Here is a 21,360-nt window from a genome sequence, read left to right on the forward strand (position 1 = left end):
TCTTGGAGTCAGTGAATATCACCCACTTTTTGTAGACGGATTGGGTTATTGATTGTAGCGATGAAAAAATAGCTTTTATTTCTGCAGTAAATACCGAGCAAGATGTGTTTAGTTTTTCTGCCGTAACTTGATCATTAATTATTGTTGAAAAGCCGACGTGATTGTTTGCTTTTGATCCGTCAGTAAAAATGTGTTTGTAACCAGAATACTTGCTTTTGATCTCATTAAAGACTTGTTGATAAACTGTGTCTGCAGTAGTTTGTTTTGGGAATTCTGATAAATCATTAATTATAGAAGGTATGACTTCGCACCATGGTTCAATTAGGTTTATTGTGTTGACGGTTTTAAAATCTGGTAGCTGCAGGTCTGAGAGTACCCGACGCATTCGGATCCCAAATGTTGGGGTCATCGAAGGCCGGTTTAGAAATAAAGCAGCATTACATGGGTTAAAAATATGGAGATGTAGTGGGTGATTAGTGCAAGGTTTTATTTTGAAGTAAAAATTTAAAGAAAGTTTGAGGCGTCTATTGTTTAGAGATTGTTCGTGTGCAAGGATATGAAGACTGTTGATATGCGAAGTTCGAAAGGCTCCTGTGCAGATGCGTAGTGCCTGATTATGTATTGGATCCAGACTTTTCAGATAGGTTTTAGCAGCGGAACCATAAATTTGACATCCGTAATCAAGTTTTGAGCGTATCAAAGCCCTGAATATTCTTAGCAGAGACTCAGTATTAGCACCCCAAGAAGTGTTCGCTAAGACTTTAAGGATATTTAATTTTAATGAACATTTCTTTTTTAACTCTTGTATATGCGGTATAAATTTTAGTTTATTGTCAAGTGTGAGACCAAGGAATTTTCCTTGATCTTTTACAGCTATTGGTTGATTATTGAGGAGGAGATTTGGGTCAGGGTGAAGGCCTCTTTTTCGGCAGAAGTGGATACAGAATGTTTTTTGAGCAGAGAAAGTGAAGCCATTTTCTTCCGCCCATTGGGTTACTTTATTGATTGCAATTTGAAGTTGTCTTTCAACGATACTCATGCTCGTTGATGAGAAAGAAATTTGAAAATCATCCACGAACATGGTACCTTTTACAGCGGGAGGCAATTGGCCAATCAAGCTATTGATTGCTATAATGAATAGAGTTACGCTTAGTACACTTCCCTGGGGTACTCCTTCTTCTTGAATGAAGGTATCCGACAGAACAGACTTGACGCGTACACGAAAAGAACGATGTTTCAGAAAATTGGAGAGAAAGATGGGTAAATTACCTCGCAACCCATACTCGTGCAGGGTTTTGAGGATCCCATACCTCCAGGTACGGTCGTATGCTTTTTCAATATCGAAAAATACGCTCACAAGATGTTTTCGTTTAAGAAATGCTTCTCTTACTGATGTTTCGAGAAGAATTAGATTGTCTATTGTGCATCTGCCACGCCTAAATCCACTTTGAAATGAGGATATGAGATGGTGTGACTCCAGAATGTGCATCAGTCTGGCGTTTACCATCCGTTCCATGAGTTTACATAGGCAACTAGTGAGAGCTATAGGTCTATAGCTCTCAGGTTTATCAGATTGTTTATTTGGTTTAAGGATAGGGATAACTTTTGCTTGACTCCAGGATTTTGGGAATCTATGTTCGGAATAAATTCTATTAAAAAGCTGCAGAATATTTTCTAATGAAGACCTGCTTAGATTTTTTAACATGCTATTGTGTATTTCGTCAGAGCCAGGTGATGTGTTTCTTGATTTTTGTAAAGCAATATTTAGTTCATGAAAGGTAAATTTTGTGTTGTATTGATGAATAATGTTTGAATTAAAATCAAGAACTCTTCGTTCTTTATGAGATTTAATAGCTGGAGACTTCAGCCAAGTGAGTCGCCAGGCAGTCAGCTACCTCTTTGTGATCAGATAAAAGTTGACCATTTTTCTCCAGAATTGGAGCACAAGATATGCTATAGTTTCCAGCGATTTTTTTTATTTTACCCCATACAGTCTTGGACGGGGTGGACGTCGTGATTGTGCTGACATAGGCCTGCCACGAGTCCCGCTGGCTTTTCCGTCGAATCCTACGAGCTTCAACACGAGCTCGTTTAAGTGTCACAAGATTTTGTGTGGTCGGGTATCGACGAAATGTGTTCCATGCTTTTTTTTGTTTCTTCTGAGCTTCTTGGCAAGCACAGTTCCAGCATGGCTTAGGATATTGAATCCTGCCTTTAGAGGTTCTTGGTATAGCAGCGTTCGCTGCGTTTAAGATGATGTCGGTTACTCGCTTTACCGCTACATCAATATCAATGTCAGTCACGTCTTCCGATGTTATTTCTGCCAAATGGGTAAATGCTGCCCAATCAGCTCGATCAATGCGAAGACGGCCTTGCTGATGCTGCTGATAGCTGCAGCGTCCAGTATATGTTATTTTGATTGGAAAGTGGCCACTAGTGTAGAGACCACCCTGCACCTGGAAATCCCAAAGTGGCAGAAAGGAAGGTAGGATATTGCAACATCGATGGCATGGTAGGTTTGCGTAGGAAGGTGGAAATAGGTATTTTCACCGTCGTTAAGAACACATAGATCGTTGTCTTCAATAAAGTTTTCAATAATTAGACCTCTGCTGTTAGAGTCTGAGCTCCCCCAGAGAGGATTATGGCCATTAAAATCCCCCAAGATGACAAATGGGGGAGGAAGTTGATCAAACAATGTCTGCAACTCCACGCTTCTCAAGTCGTAAGAAGGTGGAATATATATAGAGCAAACTGTGAACAGCGAGTGAAGGTGAACGCGCGCAGCTACTGCTTGCAGGGATGTGTTGGTATTGAGCTGGCTAGATGCATAATCATTGTTGATTAGAAATGCCACTCCTCCACAACGACGTTCGCCTGACAAGCAGTCCTTGCGGTATATGTCAAAACCTTTCAACCTCGGTCTATCAACAGGGGACAGAAATGTTTCTTGCAGACAGAATATGGCCGGTTGGTGATATTCGACAAGATCTTTGATGTCCGTGACATTATGCGAGTAATTCTGACAATTCCAAGAAAGAATGCTCAGGGCCATGAAGAGAAAAGGAAGGAGAAACGGCCAGAAGAAGAAAAAGTAACTCAAGAAGGAGGATGGTCCGTCCACCCTTCATCGTCGGATGGCGGAAGATCTTCAAAATCGACATCGTCCTCCTCTTGAGGAGGAGGTTGTTGGAGTTTTTCGATTTGGGACTTAGTTAATTTTACTTTCTTACTAGAAAGTAAAAAGTCCTCTTTCTTAAAATTATAAAATTTTGGGGGCCTCTGTTTAGAGGCTACCCCAATTTTTGCGCGCGTTTGAATAAATTTCTTTTTCTCTACTGTTTTCTTTTGTTTTTGATCAGTTGGTTTGTTCGAAATTAATTTAGTTGAGTAACTTGTACTTGGGATTTGTGTACTTTGTACTTGAATTTCATTATTATTTTTTTGTGGAGGCTTAGGAGTATTGAGCTGTTTATTTTTTGATTTAGGAGAGTTAGTTGATTTAGTGCTGGTTATTGTAATGATTTGAGGATCTGTTTGTGTACCGGTGGAATTAAATACTTTTCATACTGCTGCAGCATATGAAAGTCCAGATAGAGGTGTACGAGACTGAACTATTTTTTATGCGTCTGGGTATGATATGTTCTGAGTAGTTTTGATAACCTGTATTTCTTTTTCGGAGAGCCATTTAGGGCATTTTCTAGAGTAGGACGGGTGATCTCCTTTGCAGTTGACACATTTGAATTCCTTTGAGCATCCATTGCTATCGTGGCCGGCCTCAGCACATCTGGCACAAGTTTCTGTGCCACGGCATGACAGCTTGGAATGCCCAAAGCGCTGGCACTTAAAGCAACGTAGCGGGTTAGGAATGTATGGTCTAACAGGGCATGAGAGATATCCAGCTTTGACACATGAAGGGAGGATAGGCGTACTAAAGGTCAGAATGACATGTTTCGTATTCTGCATTACGCCATTGCGTTTAATAGTGATCCTTTTCACTCCACTTACGTGTTGGTCCTTCATTTCATCTAGGATTTCCTTCTCTGGTGTGAATAGAAGGTCTGGCTCTGAAATTACTCCCCGAGAAAAGTTTAATGTAGAGTGGGCTGTAACTGTGCAAAGATAAGGACCTAATTGTTTAATAGCTAGTATGAGTTGAACTTGTTTATTATCTTTTATTTCGACCAAAAGCTCGCCTGTTCGTGTTTTTTTTACTGATTTAAATTCGCCGATTAGATTTACAAGAGCTTTGTTGATTAGAAAAGGAGATACAGCAGTAAATGTAAGGTTTTCATTTCTTTAGATAACGAAAAATTTTGCGGAGGTATACGATTCATTCTGACGCTCCCCACAAGGGGGAGAAGTGTTCTTTGAGTTTTCATCCATAAACGAACCAGAGAACTAGGGGGAAAATATGGGGTCTAGCCCCTGTGTAGCCCCCCTACACAGAGGTAAGGCTGCGTACGACAGGGTTCGCCTGCTATCCCTGAAGCCTCCCGTTTGAGGCACCGACTACCCCCGGTACCACGCAGCCATCGGCACGGTTGACACGCCTTGGCTTAGGGGTTTTCGTCCGCATTTGGTAAGTGTGATGAGGGAAGGAAGGGAGAAAAATCCCCTCCCGCCGATATTCTGTTTGAGCAACAGGGGGTTCACGACTCCTCCCAAGAGCTCGCCCCGAACTCACCACACCGCAAGCCCCCCCTCACCACGACAAGGTAAACGGACACGGGGGGGCAACATTTTCGGTGTTCAAAAACTGTGCGTCCAATCGACGGCGCCCAATCTTCCTAGGCCAACATGGGTAAATCATAGCAGGCACAGGGGAGCATTCTTCACCTCCACCCTCCCTTTTTGTTATGTTCATGTGATAAGTAACCTTGCTAAGTTAAACGTTTCATTTCAAACAGTAATAAATTTAGTAAAAGCAGTTCGTCGGGAGTTTGTCTGACAAGTTCTGGTGCAGATAATGGTGAAAAATCATCTGTAACTAATCAGCAAATATCAGATACTGGATTTTGATAATTTTTTACTACAGTACTTAGAAAATTTTGAAAGTAAAGATAACTTGAATTATGCGGACAAACTTGATCGCTTTTCAAGACGCGACGAAAAAAAAAAGAGTAAGATGTCAAAAATAACTTCTTTTTTGCAAGTACCTTAGTAAAATTTATTCTTTGTAAAGATATTTTTTGTTGTAGTTCTAATAATTAATTTCATCCAACTAGTGTGATAGTCGATTAGTTATGCTCTATTCCTGAAAAAGAACAAAGAATTATTATTGAGAAATCTGGTAAGGGAACTGCCGATAACTCGAACAACCAACTAATCGAAGGTTTTTGGTCGAAGATTTTTTTAAATGTAAGATTAAGAGGCACATTCAAATTCAACATAATTCGATGGAAACAAACATAATCAATTGTATCTACCGATAGTACAGCCAGAAATTTCCATCACCTACAATTAAATTTATCAGAATACAGGAACTAAATTATACGACGGTACTAAGCATTTAAACGATTTATATTGCCATTTTCCTACTATATATGAAAATTTCTTATTTATTTACATATTGACTCACAAAATGTAAATACATAAGAAATTCTCACAGTGTAATTAAACATAACTAGATATAATGAATTTGTTTTATTGAGCTAAAATCTGGCCCGTCCGGCCATAGTTTGGAGACCTCTGCTCTAACGCATTCTGATAGAACATTTTACTTACAGAAACTTAATGTAGAACTTTAATTCCTTTAACTATTTTTCAGATCACCAGATGTCGCCTTAAGCGTGTTTAATAAACGCATTCATATCATTTTTAAATTGTAACAATAGCGAAGCGAACTGCGCAGTACTCTCCAATCAGCCATTATCTATACAACATGTTTCTTTCTACGCGCTACCAAAGGTAGGCGATTATGTATTATATATTTTAGTTCATAATGTTTTTCATATGCAAATATATTCATCACACTGTATATAATCATTGCTTTCATTAAATATATGGATCGAACTTGCGCCTGGTTATTAAAAGTAACACATTCAAAAATGCTTCTTTTTTGCTTTAATTCTGCAAAATTTTCAATGAGAAGGGTGATACATTAGGGTTGTCACAAGGTACATGGGTGAAAACTTTTTTCAACTAATCTTTTGCGGCACCCCCCTAAAATGTGCCAATAGACTAGAAAATGTGATTCGGAAAATTTCAAGTCATTTCGATGATATTAACACGTGCCGCAAAGAGGCTAAAGTTAGGGAAAATGGCAATTTTTAGCAAAAAAAATCGTAGTTTTTCATCTGTAAAACCCAAACTATTCATTCTAGAAACTTCGTTCTGGTCTCATATTATAGCGAATTTTATTTTCTGTAAGTCTAATTTCATCTAAATTTTAGTAAAAATAGATTGAACATTATTCAGGATTTTTCAAGTCAGGTCGTAGCTAATATCCTCAAAATAGCGTAAAAAGAACGAATCATTATATTGTATTGCTTCTTTTAGTTAATGGTTTTAACCCACTTACAATGTTGTGCTATCAGAGCAAAAACAGCAATACTATCAGAAATATATGCAGTGAAATCCTGTCACAACGAATACCGATACAACGAAATATCTATTTCAACGAAAGAAATTTTCAGCTCCGATTTGATTTCCATTACGTTGCTTGAATTTCATTACTACTAAAACCTCGTTACAACGTAGAAAATTTCTGGTAATTTGAAGTTCGTTGTAACAGAATTTCACTTTATGTCTCTAAACCTCAAAGCTAAAACAAACAACTGCTTGTAAAACTTTTGAAATTAGCTGTAGAAGCCATAAATACAGGAAGTTGCTTTCCTCCTCGGTGGTCAACGCTAAACACCAGTTAAAAATCTAAGTCTTGTATGGGTTTTCAATCCCCCAAAGAAAGGAGAAACTACGATTCCCAGGAAAGTGGCCTGTGTTCTTAGACGAGGACTTGTTAGGGCTTTCGTTAAAATGACAGTCATTTTATGACTCCTTTCTGCAGTACAAACCTGCGTTTTGTGAGTACAGTTGTTACAGAAAGTTTTTTTATTTAGCATGTCGCTACTACATCTTATAAGTTGGTTTGAAAGCAGTTTTGATTTGCAAAATAGGTGCGTCCACTAGTCCTCAAACAGATATTTTTCAAGAATTTCCGGGTGAATGGTATAGATAAGAGGCAATTCAAAGCAAGTATTGAAGATTAAAAAAAAAAAAAAGCAACCCAGGTGAAATTTCAAGCTTTCTTTTTGAGAAATAAAATCAGTGGCAGCTTAGGGATGCCTACAAGAAGTTCATTCCACTTTGCTTAACTTATTTAGGGAGTCTTTCTCCAAATAATGTTACTTTTTGAGTACCTGGCGCTATTCATCAGACAAGATGGATGGCAAAGACCATATGACGTAGTAAGAAGCAAATGGATTTAAGTGGACTTTTTGAAGTTCCTTATAAAATGCGTTTAAAGTGCAGATACTAGATAGGCTTATTGAACTTTTTTTTCTAAATAATACCATATAACAGCCCCTACCAGAGCTACTAGTACCATTTCTTGCCCCTAAGCAGATGAGACGTTCCCCTAATACTTGTAATGATTATCTCGAAAATTTTAATTTTGTCAATTACATCCCTTTTGCTTCTCACTGCCTCACATACTCTTTAAAAATATATCTTCCCAGGGATCAGCTTTCCTTGATTGATTTAAAGATAAAAGGTATTGAAGATATTAGGTTGTTTGTCAACAATATTTACGGAAAAGTATGGTTTATTGTCTGCGATCCAGCTTTGGCGCCCAACCAAGATCTACAGTTAATAAAATCTTTGGTTCAATACAAAAGTATTTATGAAGATGATGTAGGCACAGAACTACCGAAAATAATTAACATTTGTGGTACCTGAACTCAGAGAAGGTTGCATTTCCTTTTTTGATGATACTTTAGGGAGAAAACAAAAGATCAAAACAAAGAAGACTGCAAAATTAAAATCCGAAGTAGGAGATAATGAAGATGATTGTGATGATAGGGATACAAAAGCACAGCTCAATCTGAAAGAAGCTTATTTTATTGGACAAAGAAGTAGATTTTTTCATTTCCCCCTTAAACTTTTTAAGAGATACAATTTTTTTTAAAGAGATTCGAAATCGATGGGAAGTTTTTAAATACTGATCTTGATGAATAGTGTGAAAACCAATATTATATTAAAGCTAAAAAGATAGTAAACAGTTTAATGGTTGTCAATGGCACAGCTGAAACAGGTGTAAAACTAATTTCTAACTAACGACGCTTTCTAGTACAAGTTATGTCCGAATGCAGGCACATTTTTCCACATTCATCAAAATTTGTCATATCGAAGCCATTACCACTTTAACTTCTCAATGAAAAGTAATAACATAATGATGTATAATTTAACAGTGTAAGCAATAAAATGCATTAGATTTTTTCTTTTTTGTAATTTTAACTCTGCTTTCTCTTCTGAACTGCTTAGTTATTTTATTTTAAATCAGCAATTTGTTGCATTTAATTTTAAAAATACCTTTGAATGAAGCTTTTTTAATGGATAAATTAAAATGAACAAAGAGCAAATAAATGTAATTGAATATTGTAATGCTTTTAGATCTTTGCAAGAAAATTACTTACTCATGATATCTTTCATTTTGATCTGAAAAATGCCCAGTACCATTCCATAAATTTTGTTTAAAAAATGGACTAGATCATCACGAGAATAAAATTTCCTATAAAATGAGACCAGAACGAAGTTTCTAGGATGAAAAGTTTTGGTATTAAAGAAGAAAAACTACGATATTTTGCTAAAAATCAGTTTTTCGTAACTTTAGCCTCTTTGCGGCACATGTTAATATTATCGGTTTGAGCTGAAACTTTGCAAATCATGTTTTCTAGTCCATTGGCACATTTTAGGGGGGTGCCGCGGAAGAAATTCGAAAATCGATTTTTTGTGACCACCCTAGTGATACATCCTGCCTGTAATACACTCGTCAGGAACATTGAAAATAGCGCACAAGAAGGAAAAATTTGGAATGAAGTGAAATTTAATGTAGAGAATAATACAGGTAGAGAGATACACTTAATACGAAAATCTAGACAATTAAACAAATACAAGCTAAGAATTTACATAAACACAATGCTGCTTCAATAGAGCGTTGGACCCCCTTTTGCTGCAATACATAGCGCAACACGGATTGGCATTGATCTAATTAAACGTTTGATGTTGCACTGAGGCAGATGGACCCGCAAGTTTTGAACAATCACTTCTAAATCTTGAACAGTGTAGCACGGCGGCATCTGACGTTTCATCTGTGTCCCATACATGCTCTATAGGGAAGAAGTTGGGGGAGCGGGCTGCTATGGAAGAGTCTCCAAAGGACGTAAGAAGTCCTGAGCAACTCTAGCTGTATCCTGGCGAGCATTTACTTGCTGGATTCCCCTGAGAGACCATTTAGGAGCGATCCTACATGCAGAATGTCATTAATATAATGCTGGTCCGTTAAGGTATCACGTACCACAACTAGAGTGGACCAGTTATCATAGGCTATGGCCCACCAGACCATTATGCCCGTTGTGCGTTCAGTGTGTCGTGGGTGGAATGGTACCTTTTCCAGGGAGCCTCTACACCTGTGCGCGGATATCATCTGATCCCGTAACGAACCGGGATTCCACACTGAACACTACCTTTTGCCAGTCAGTGACATTCCACATCGCGAAATACACCGCCAGCTCAGTCATTTCCAGCCGAGGACTGCAGTTTCGTGCTTATTAGCGCTCATCAGCCCGGAATAGGAAATAGACTGAGCTAGAAATGGAAAACCTCTTAAGGAAGCCAAGAGTGCCAAACAAACTGGTAGCTAATACAGAATTAGCGAATATAGGCTAATATAGAACTCTAATTCTATATTAGCTACTAGTTTGTTTGGCACTCTTGGCTTCCTTAAGAGGTTTTCCATTTCCAGCTAAGTCTATTTCCTATGCCGGGCTGATGAGCGCTAATAAGCACGAATCTGCAGTCCTCGGCTGGAAATAACTGAGCTGGCGGTGTATTTCTGCTTTAGCCCTGGCTATTGGGCGGTAATTTACTGAAAATACATTCCACATCGCTCTGGCCTCTCACCGCAGTTCAAGCGCCCTTCAAATATATGTCCCTTTAACACCAAAATCTAGACAACATAAGCAACGCCGTTTACATGTAGACGGCGTTGCCTAGGTTTTTGGTGTTAAAGATACATACATCTAAAGGGCGCTTGGGCTGCAGCTTCAATTCCGCAAGATGTCTAGAAATGGTTCGGAGAACAACTGCTATTCCTATGCCCTATGTTTGCGGGTATGGTAAAACGAGTTACTGTGGGATGTACGAGCTCTTGCTGCACGATCCCTCGATCCTCTCTCCTCGTTGTCTTCCTGGTCGCTCCAGATACAATTTTTCGTACGTGAGTGCCATCTCCATGTTCACTGCATCCAACAGTTTCTAACGAACGAACGATCCACCTGGGCAGCAACACGGCTCGTCGACCAACCTGCAATTTTCATGCCGATGATCAAACCTCTCAAACTCGCTTAAATGTGAGAAGCATTTTCTAACTCGTCTACTTGGCATTCTTCACTTTTTAAGGTTCTCCAACAATCGAGATGAAACTGTAACATTTATAAATCTTAAATTATGCACTGGTTTACATGGCATCTTTTTCCCGATTGCACCGATACTTGAGAGTAAACTGTCATGCGCGTTGACTCCAAACTTGGATCATTTGCATATCAGATGTCACTCTTGTTATATGCAAAATTTCACGATTGTACCTTTCCTGTTTCTTGGGGCAATATTTTTAATGTTCCTGAGTGTATAACTTCAAGTCTGAAGAATGGTTTTTTTTAATTCAATAATTTGCGTAATAAATATATTTGGCAAATTGATTTTTTTTTTTTTTTTTACTTTTACATCTAGTTTTACGATTTTGATATGAGATATGTTCACCAAAATGCAATGTTTATTCATAAAGTTTGCATTTTTCTTACTAGAAAAAATAGTGTCACAGATCTAAAAATCTACATGCTTGTCAGTATAGTAAAATATAAGTAAGTCGGAATTTCATACTGATTTATGTCTACTTTTTGTCAACAGAAAGAACTCCAAGTACTAGTGAGGTTGCTCCTAATTCTAAGTCTCTAGTCCAAAAAAAAAAAAAAGAAAATGTCCAGGGGAAAATTTTTTGAAGTTCAAAAAACAACAACACGAAGAAAAGATGGCTTTGAGAAAGGAAGAGAATGTGAAAAAGGAAATACAACGGCAAGAAATGCTCGATATCTTAAGAACCTGCATAGAAAAATGAACATTGGTTTATAAATTGCTCTCGACAAGAAATGTTTTAAAAAAAAAATAAGTCCAATCATTTGTCAGCGTCCAACGTTATTTTCATTCCTTACTTATTTTCATTCTTGTATCTTATTAATTTTAAAAATATTTAAAGAAAACAATTACTATTCTCCTTTACCCGCAATGAGTGCTTCTAGTTTTTGATAGTGTTATTTGATAAACATAAGTTAACTCTTAGTGTTATTTGATAAATAACTTTAGCCTGCGAATTTGAATTTTTTTTTTTTTTTTTTTTTTTCCTGCCTTAAGGTATGTGACTATCCAAAAATGCCAAATATCGCGGAAATTTTCAATTTTTTTTTTATGCATTTATTTTATAGTCCAAACATTTAAAAGTCCAAAAATGTTTCATTTTTGTTTCTACGAAAATTAGAGGCAAAGATATAGCATGATTACTAGACCGGAAATCAAAATTTTGTTACCGGAAGTGGGCGTTTAAAGGGACGTCAAATCGTAAACGACTAGTTTAAACTACCGTTTAGGGACGTTTATGCAGAATTTCTTCTTCCAAAATATAGATTGGCCTTCTTTTATTTATTTGCTGTGCTGCTTTTTCATTGAAGTTTGTGTTACTGAACGGCAACACTTTATCATTTGCAGTTTGTTTACATTCTTGTTCCCTAAAGCGTTATTCTTATACTCTGCCAATTTTTTGATATTTGCATTAACTAATCTTTTATTTTACCATATTTGAGGTTTAATTTGAGTTAATTTTCCTCAAAATGCCAAAAGCTAGTGTAAGGAAGTTTAAAAAGCGACGTTTTTATGGAAACAGATACACTAATTCTGTTCTGAACGTCGATGAGACTTCTGCAAGCACGAATAGTGATGTGCCTTTAACAAGTGCAAAAAGTGATGTTCCTTCTACAAGTTCTATTAGTGATGTGTCTTCTACAAGTGCAGAAAATGATATGCCTTCTGCAAGTGCTGAAAAATTAGACTTTTTTGAAATTCTTGATGCTGAAGAATCTGGTTTTCAGAACGTCAAAGGAAACCGAATAATAGATATTCAAACTTTATTTGCAGTGTTTTCTATTCTCTGTTGCCCACAGTGTTTTGCAAATGGATTGAACCTAACTGAAGACTCGAAAGAAGGACTTTGCTCAAACTTTACAATTATGTGTAATTTTTGTGAATTTATGTCTGGATTTACCTCAATTCCAAAACAGAGAAAAAAGTCTAACAGTCTAAATACTTTGTTAGTATTTGGATTGAGGTTGATTCGCAGAGGGTTTTCAGCAGGAAAGAAGTTGTTAGGCACTTTAAATTTGCCATACATCTCCAAAAGAACTTTTCGAAATCATGAACTCAAATTGCTTGAAGCAGTTCAACATGCTGCTGAGGAAAATATGAAAGCCGCAGCAAAAGAAGTGCAAAATTTGAAGAACACCACAACTTGTGGTGTTTCCGTTGACGGCACATGGCAGCGGAGAGGCCACATGTCACTGAATGGCAGTGTCGCCGCTATTTCTATTGACACAGGAAAAATTCTGGATTTGGAAGTGATGACACAGTACTGTAAAATGTGTGAAAGGAACATTAAAGGGGCCCATGAATGTTTCAAGTACAAAGAATCAGCTGGAAACATGGAAGCTGTTGGGGCATTTCGAATTTTTGAAAGGTCTGTTGAAAAGCGAGAGTTGGAATACAGTGATTACTATGGTGATGGGGATTCGAAGGCTTATTCCCAAGTGAAGGATATTTATGGGGACAACTCGGTCACGAAATTGGAGTGCATTGGACATGTGCAAAAGCCAGTCGGCTCAAGGCGGAGAAAACTAAAAAAGAAAACGAAGGGACTGGGTGGAAGAGGTAAATTGACAGACAAATTTATCGACAAGTTACAAAACTACTATGGCATTGCTATTCGTAGCAATGTTGGAAATCTTGATAGCATGCAATCTGCTGTCATAGCAGCTTTTTTCCACTGTTGCTCTAGCAACCAAAACCCCATGCATCGACAGTGTCCAGTAGCGGAAAATTGCTGGTGTCAATATCAGCGAGCACTGAGCACAGGTGCTAAATATGTGGAAAAATCACCAGGACTTCCTGATTCTGTAATCAAAGCGGTCAAATCAACTTACATGGAACTTTGCGATAAAAAGTTGCTAGAAAAATGCTTGCATGGAAAGACGCAGAACAACAACGAGATCTTTAACAACATTTTATGGACTATTTTACCGAAAAAAAACTTTTGTTCAGCAAAAAACTTTAATTTTAGCTGCTAAAATTACTGCAATATTATTTAACTCTGGATTTTTAGGACTCAAACCTATATTTGAACATTTAGGCATGCACTGACACTAACTGACTATATAGGAATTGACAATGAGCGGATTAAAAAATCCAAACGACAGTCATTAACATCCACAAAACTCTCAAGAAAAAAATTGAAAGCTAAAAAAAAAGCAAAATTAGTGAAAAATGAAGCCAAAGAGGGTTTGACCTATAAATATGGTCAATTTTAATGAAGTAGAATGGGTAGAATTTTTCCAATGTATGTATTAAAATCTTTAGACGTGTTTTCTGAGAATCTGTGTTTTGCGCTATTGTGCATTGCAATAAACATCACTACCAAAAATCTATTTGAGATTTGTTATTGAAATTTTAAGAAAATGTTTTACTCAACCCTTTCTACATAATGAACTAAAATCTAATCTCTATAAATGTCTTTACTTTTTTTTTTTTTTTTTGCATTTGTTTTATGTGAAAAATATTAAATTTTGCTTTTTAAGTTAAGTTTTGGCACAAAATTTAGTGTTTTTCAAAAAGTTTTTGAGATATTGCAAATCTTTTAGCTTATTACGTAGATAAAGATGTTATTGATGTGCTGTATAAATATTTTTGAAATGTATTGAATAGAAATTTAAGTAGAAGGTTTGCCGTAACTGCAATTTTTTACTATAATTTTACTAAAAAATGCCAATATTTTCAAACTTAATGAAAAGTTTGCCAAAACAACACTTAAATCATCAGTTTTGTGTTTCATTTTAACTAAAAACATGATTCTTTAGTTTGAAATTCATATTTTGGACGAAAAGTGCTCCGAAGGTAGTCACATACCTTAAGTCAACCTGTTTTTTTTTTACTGATCTTGATGCGTTGAATCTATCCACATTTTCAATCCGTTTACTTTTATCACGTAAAATATTGTTGCAGAATCACTTTACATGCACTGTACAGTTCCATGATTTTCATCACAAACATTTTCAGTCAAGTCCGCTTATAAGAATATCGAATAAAAGAAGATCCTGATAAATGTAATACATTTTCAAAGTACCAAACCCTTGATGTCCATTATTTTAATCCCGTTTAATAGAATATCCCTCTTATTTGAATACTTTTTAAAGCAAAATTGGCTATTCCATTAAGCTGGCTCGGCTGTACTTTTTTATTTTAAAGAAAACAATATTTCATGCACACAACTTGCTGAATCATATATAGTTATACCATTACTCTTTAGGCATGCTTAACTTGTGCTGAATAGAAAATAATATTAATTAAAAGGGGGGGGGGGGTAAAGTTAACTCGATGCCAAAGAAAAAACACATCTTCAGTAATTTATTCTGACGACTGTCAATGTATATTTATTTTTATTGTTACTTCATAATGATGTGACATTTTCATTCATTATATGAAGAAATGAGCCATTGACAGCGGCTTTCCAAGGACATCTCAAGACAAAAAAACAGCCCATCAGGCCCATCATTTCAAGGTTTTCAGGGCGAAGGGGGGGGGGGGCAAAGAGTATGAAATCTATGCACTTTATGAGAAAATATTATCAAAATACAAGCAAAAATTCAGTTCCATTATGTTTTCAAACTACCGGGGGCGGGAATGCCTAAATTAAAAAAAAAAAAAGTTTTTTCCGAGAGAGAGAGAGAGAGAGAGAGAGAGAGAGAACTCGCAGTCAAGACTTTTCTTGCTTCAATTTTGAAAAACTAATTCATAAAACAAAAATGTATACGATAGTGATAAACTTTTTATTTACATAAATACACAATGATCATGATTTAATTTTGATGCTGGATCTCAGTAAAAATTTTACTTTTTAAATTCCTTTTTGCGTTCGGTACATCACTCTACTAATTCCAAGCCCATTTTCTGGGACCTTCGAAATTACGATGATCACTGCTTAAGGGGTCTCAGGACCTTTAAAATGTCAAAAAAAAATGATTTTTTGAATATGATTGCATATTATTCTCCATTTCGTTCTGAGTATTTTGACACCATCTTTTTGATGATGCTCCAAATATTAAAGAAGTTATATGCGAAAAACCAAAACACCATCTGCCTTTTTCCCGCCTAAGAACACGCCCCCTTGATAATGTCGTCTGCTAGCTGTTTATTTAGCTTCTATGCAGTGTTTAGCCTTTGGTTTTATTTTCTCTTTTTTTTAATACAAGAAGCAGAAGGAGAACAACTCAATTCTGGGTTCATATTTCCTTTTCGTTGCTTTGGCTTTGTTTACATCTGATTAGAGTTTCTAGCGTTTGTTTATCTTTTTGATTATGAATCCGGCCTGTAAGAAAAGAAGTTCTGGTTCGAGGCCTTAAAAAAAGGACATTTTATGGCAATAAATACAGGAAAAGGATTAATGTGGATGGTGTGTCATGTGTTGTTGAAACAGATGCGAAAAAAAGTTCCATGGCGAAGAAGTTGGAACACTCGTTCAGTGAATATGCAGAAGCGAAAAGCAAAACCAGCAAAACTTTTGTTGGCTATAGAATTGTTGACATTTTCTTTGCTCTTTTCTTCTTTTGCTGAAATTGCATGCTGCTCCATATGTCATACAAAATTAAAATTCACTGAAATTTCAATGTATGGATTATCTTCCAAGTTTGAGGTGCGTTGCACAAAATGCAATAATGCTACCTTCCCCAGAAGCTGTCAAATGATTGAGGATAAGTTGAACATCCCCTGAAATTAACAGGCGTGCTGTATTAGCTATGCGGTTTCTTGGTCAAGGTGCTTAGTGGACTTTCTACGTTTTGTACCATAATGAATTTACCACCCCCTGTGACACAAAAAGCCTATGACCAAATAAATGAGAGAATATTAACTTCGATCTCTTTCTTCATCATGTATGAAAACTGCTGCCTCTGAAGAAAAGTCAGCGTCGGAGAATCCTGAAGGCATCACAGTAAGTGGAGATGGAAGTTGGAAAACGAGAGGCCATACTTCACTTATTGGAGTAACTACACTCATTGGTGCAGAAACAGGCAAAGTGATCGACATTGATGTGATGTCGTAATTTTGTAAAGGTTGCGACTCCTTCGAAGGCCCAAAGTTCGGATTAAAATACAAAAGATGGCTTTTGCGCCATCTAAGTCATTGCAAGAAAAACCACAGCGGTTCTTCCGGAAAAATGGAAGTTGATGGCATGCGAAGAATGTTTTTACGATCAGAAAAAGAGCGAGGTGTAAAATATCTGAACTATATTGGTGACGGCGATGCAAAAACCTTCGTTGCGATTGCAGAAAGTTCCCCTTACGGAGAACAGTTTCCAAGTGTTGGACACGTCCAAAAACGTATGGGGACTAGACTCCGTAAACTAAAAGCAAGTTACGGAAAAAGAAAGCTTTCTGGTGGAAAAACAATCGGAGGTAAAGGAAGATTAACAGATGGGTTGATTAAAAAACTGACAACTTACTACGGACACGCGATTCGGACACATTCAAACAGTGTCACTGATATGAAGTCAGCCATTTGGGCTGTATGGGCTCAATTATCCCGTCCGGAGATGCTCAAATATGTGATGATTGTTATTGACTTTTCATCTTGGAATTTAAGGTTCCATTTTTCGAACATGCACGCTCTTCTTAAGGATTTCGACAGATTACACGGGCTAGTAAATTCCTACGAACAAATGCATATAAATACTGAGAAAGCTTGGATACTCATAAAAGATAGATATAATCCTCCTCCGATTCAGTGTAAACATGGGAATATCCCTTATTCTTGCAATAGGTGCTGGAAGGGTTGTGCGACATCGTTTGAAGGAATGCTCCAGAAGTTGTGGACGGTTTTCACGTTCTGTGTGATATTAGCAGCAGCTAAGCGAGTCGGCGCCAATATATCTATTTTGGGTCAAGGGGACAATCAAACAGTATTGCTGAGTATCCCCTCTCTGGCAGCACTTAGACGAAGAAACTTGACAGTGCACCAGTTTGTTAATATGTTCATGGAAGCTCTGCAAAAAGAAGCAGAAAATGCGGGCCTCCCCATCAAACCTGAAGAAACCTGGATTTCATTTAGTCTTATGGAGTACTCCCGCCGTTACTACCTCAAAGGTACACAAGTAAGCTGCGCTTTGTATGGGCTCATTCTTCTAGATCGGATAAAGAGCCGATGCATTTTTTTTTTTTTTTTTTTTTTTTTTTTTTTTTGCCCAAAGGAACAAAATTCGTGGTGTGCTTATAATAATTCTTTGCACGCCGGAACCATCTCACAGTTTCGGCATAAAAACGTTATTCCACAGGCTGTTTCCAAAGTTATAAAGCCAGTTTTTAAGGCTTTATCTGACAATGCCCTTTTACGAAGATGTTTGGGTGGAAAGACCCAAAACACTAATGAAAGCTTGAACTCGCTTGTGTGGAAGTTCTGTCCAAAAACGAGTAGCAGTGGCAAAAATGCTGCCGAAATTGCAGATTACATGGCGGCTTATATTTTTAATCGGGGTAATTGTACAACTTTAAAAGTACTCCAGTCACTAAACTTTAATATTGACAGGAGCACAATTACAAGTTTGTCGAACAATGACAAGAAGCGAATAATGCTAGCCGAGAAAAGAAGAACCGATCAATCATATGAAGTTCGTAAGGCAAAAAAGTTTTAAAAAAATGTTGAGGATGAAAATAATCAACAGAAAGAGGGAGTGTTGTACAAAGCAGGGGCCCTTTAAAAGCATTTAACCTATTTTATCAATAGTTGCAAAGATTTTCTTACAGGGGAAAACATTAATTTTTAGTGTATTTTGTTCTGTGTATTTTTAATCGGTATAATTTTTCTAAAAATATCAATTTATGTCAGCTTATTCTTATGATTACAATTGAAATATACAGTGTGTGCATTTTTGTATAATATTCTGAGAAATTTTCAAAAATAAAAATTGCTCTTACATCTGAAAATTGAAGTTTCTCGAGTATCGTTATAACGTAAAAAGTAAGTAATCATTGATTTTTTATAGATTTAAAGTTTAAACTAAGTCATATTAATAGATTATCATAAAAAATGATTATAAAGTCAGCCTCATTTGATATTTTAATAGTTAGAACCTTTTTTTGTTACAGTTTATATTTGTGTTTCACATTTTAAACTTTAAAGTCGATTTTCTCAATACGTACATTTTTGACATTTCGCGCTTCACTTATCAAAATCTGTTTGATGTTTCATTATGAAACTTTACGTTTAGCTTACATGTGATCTCTTCTCTTTTAGAAAAAAAAAAAAACATTTTTACGAACGTGCCGGAGTATTTTAAAGGTCCTGAGAACCCTTAATAGAATTTCATGACTCTTAACTTTACTTGAAAATGAAAATGGAAGCCTTTCTTTTTAAAAGTCAGTATGTTAACTTTTTTCCTATCAGTTGTTGAATCAATTCAATTCCCTTTCGTGTTCTTCATATTTAAATTATTATAAGAAATTAATTTTATATCTTTGTAATGAAATAGTTGATATTTAAATTAAAAGACTGTTATTCAAACTATGAATATTTCATAACTACTGACTTGATCCTTTAGCTAACTTAGCGATTGCTCACGTAGCATGATCTCGGTAATTCAAAGTGTTCTCATTTTAATTCATACACAAAAATGTAATATGAACACACATTATTTACTATAATTTGAAAGGAATCTCTACTGGTTAAAGAGAGTGTTTAAATGTAAAAAAGAAGTAGTCAACACATTTTTAAACTTATGTACTTATTTATTTCATTAACAAATTTTGGTTCATTAACAAATATTTTGTAAAAACAAAATTTTGTAACTTTCCGGACATTTGAAAATTTTATCGAGTTTATTTTAGACGAAAATGTCTCTTCTGATTTTAATGAATTGCATTCTCTCTAAGACCAAATTAATAATTGGCATGTAATTTTATGAAGAAAAAATACTACATAGTGGCCTCTTTCTTAATCAATGCAAAAACAGTTACCATGTCTGAATTCAAATAATAAAAATTTTCATTTTTATTTATAAATGAAGTTATAAGCAGGGTTGCCAGATTTAAGAACAGTAAATACGAGACAGGCTTCTAGGAGTGAAAAGGGGGGGAGGATATTTTTTAGGTTGCGGTCAATTACTGGGTAATTTTAAGGTGTGCTTTCCGACGTAGAACGTCTCTTCCTGATAAATCTGAAAATTTCAATCGTTGCACAGCATTAAACTTTACAAAATGTCGCCGATCAAAGTATAAAAATCGTTTTCATTGTGATTGACGACGATGCTCAGAGATATATTTCCAACATTAGTCAATGAGCAAAGAGGAAGCAATCATTCGGCTCCTCATGGTCTGCTGCCAAAAAAAAAAAAAAAAAAAAAAATTCAAACGAAAATAATTTTTGCGTTTGCTGCCACATTATTTTCTTATTGCTCTTTATTTCAAATTTCTTTTACTTTTTTTTCCATTAAAATGATGTCTTGTTTTGTAAAATATTGTTATTATCTAGAATACGGGACTTTAACCGTTCTGTATGGAAGTTCCCCGGGACGCGGGACAATTTTCCAAAATACGGGACTGTCTCTTGAAATCCGGGACGTCTGGCAACCCTGGTTATAAGTCATGAAATACTATTACATAGTAGTGATGATCGTAATTTCGAAGATTACAGGAAATGGGCTTTGGAATCAGGAGGTTGGTGTACCGAAGATGGAAAAGAACTCTTGATCGTCAAAATTTTTCTAATTTTGTCTGTTCTCAGTTTTGAAGAAAAAGTTAAACTATGTAAAGCAATTAAACGATTTAAACTACATAAATAATTTTTTACATGGACATATGAAAGAAATAAAAAATTCTACGTGGTTTTCGGAACCAGAGCTTCATGCTTAATTAATTTATTTTATTTTTTTTTTTGCTCGAATTATGTCGGATAATAAAGTAAGACAACGTTAAAAAAGCACAAATTTGCCAATAACAGTAGACACGTGTTCGGCGTTACAGGGAACGCCTTTTTTGATGCAAAAAGTAATGAGCTTATGGATGAAAAGACATCCGACAAAAGCACTTTTTGCATTGAAAAAGGCGTTCCCTGTAACGCCGAAACACGTGTCTGCTGTTATTGGCAAATTTGTACTTTTTTTAACGTTATTTGTCTTACTTTACTGTTCAGCAGAAAGGTATTTATTTATCTTATGTCGGGTAAGTTCATTAATCTGACCGCAAGGTCAAAAACCAACCGCATACATTTAACTTAAATATATCTGTGAAATTAAAGATTTTGATATCACCAAATTGTGTATTGATGAATCAAAATATGCTGACTGAATAAGTGCAGAAATGTTTTTAAAAAATTGTCTTTTTATGAATTATTTTTTCTAACTAAAAATATTTTCGTTACTTGCAAGGTTTTCTCTCCAATTATAATAATAACCAGTAATTTGAAACTCATTTATGTAATTTTAAAGATGGGACGAAAATGAAAAATTTTTAAATAACCTTTTCTAACTATGTAAGCAAGCATTAAGAGAGGGCTAATGTCAGAAATTATAAAATATTGGCTTTTTTAACTGGCAGTGATTTTATCACACAGAAATCTCTAAAAATTACTTGTTTTCAATTACAAAAAAACAAGTATATTATGAACGATGTGAAAAAAATATTGAACAATTTACAGAGTAAGTTACCACGCAATTTACACTGAGACATGTTTAAAAATATATTCTCATTAGAATTCAAATAACATCCTTAAATGTGATGTTTTTCGTATTCTCTAAGAGATGGCGCCACCAGTATTTGCTTGTAAAAATCGTTGTTAAATTGA

Source organism: Uloborus diversus, chromosome 9 (genome assembly GCF_026930045.1).
Source record: "Uloborus diversus isolate 005 chromosome 9, Udiv.v.3.1, whole genome shotgun sequence".
NCBI lineage: Eukaryota > Metazoa > Arthropoda > Arachnida > Araneae > Uloboridae > Uloborus > Uloborus diversus.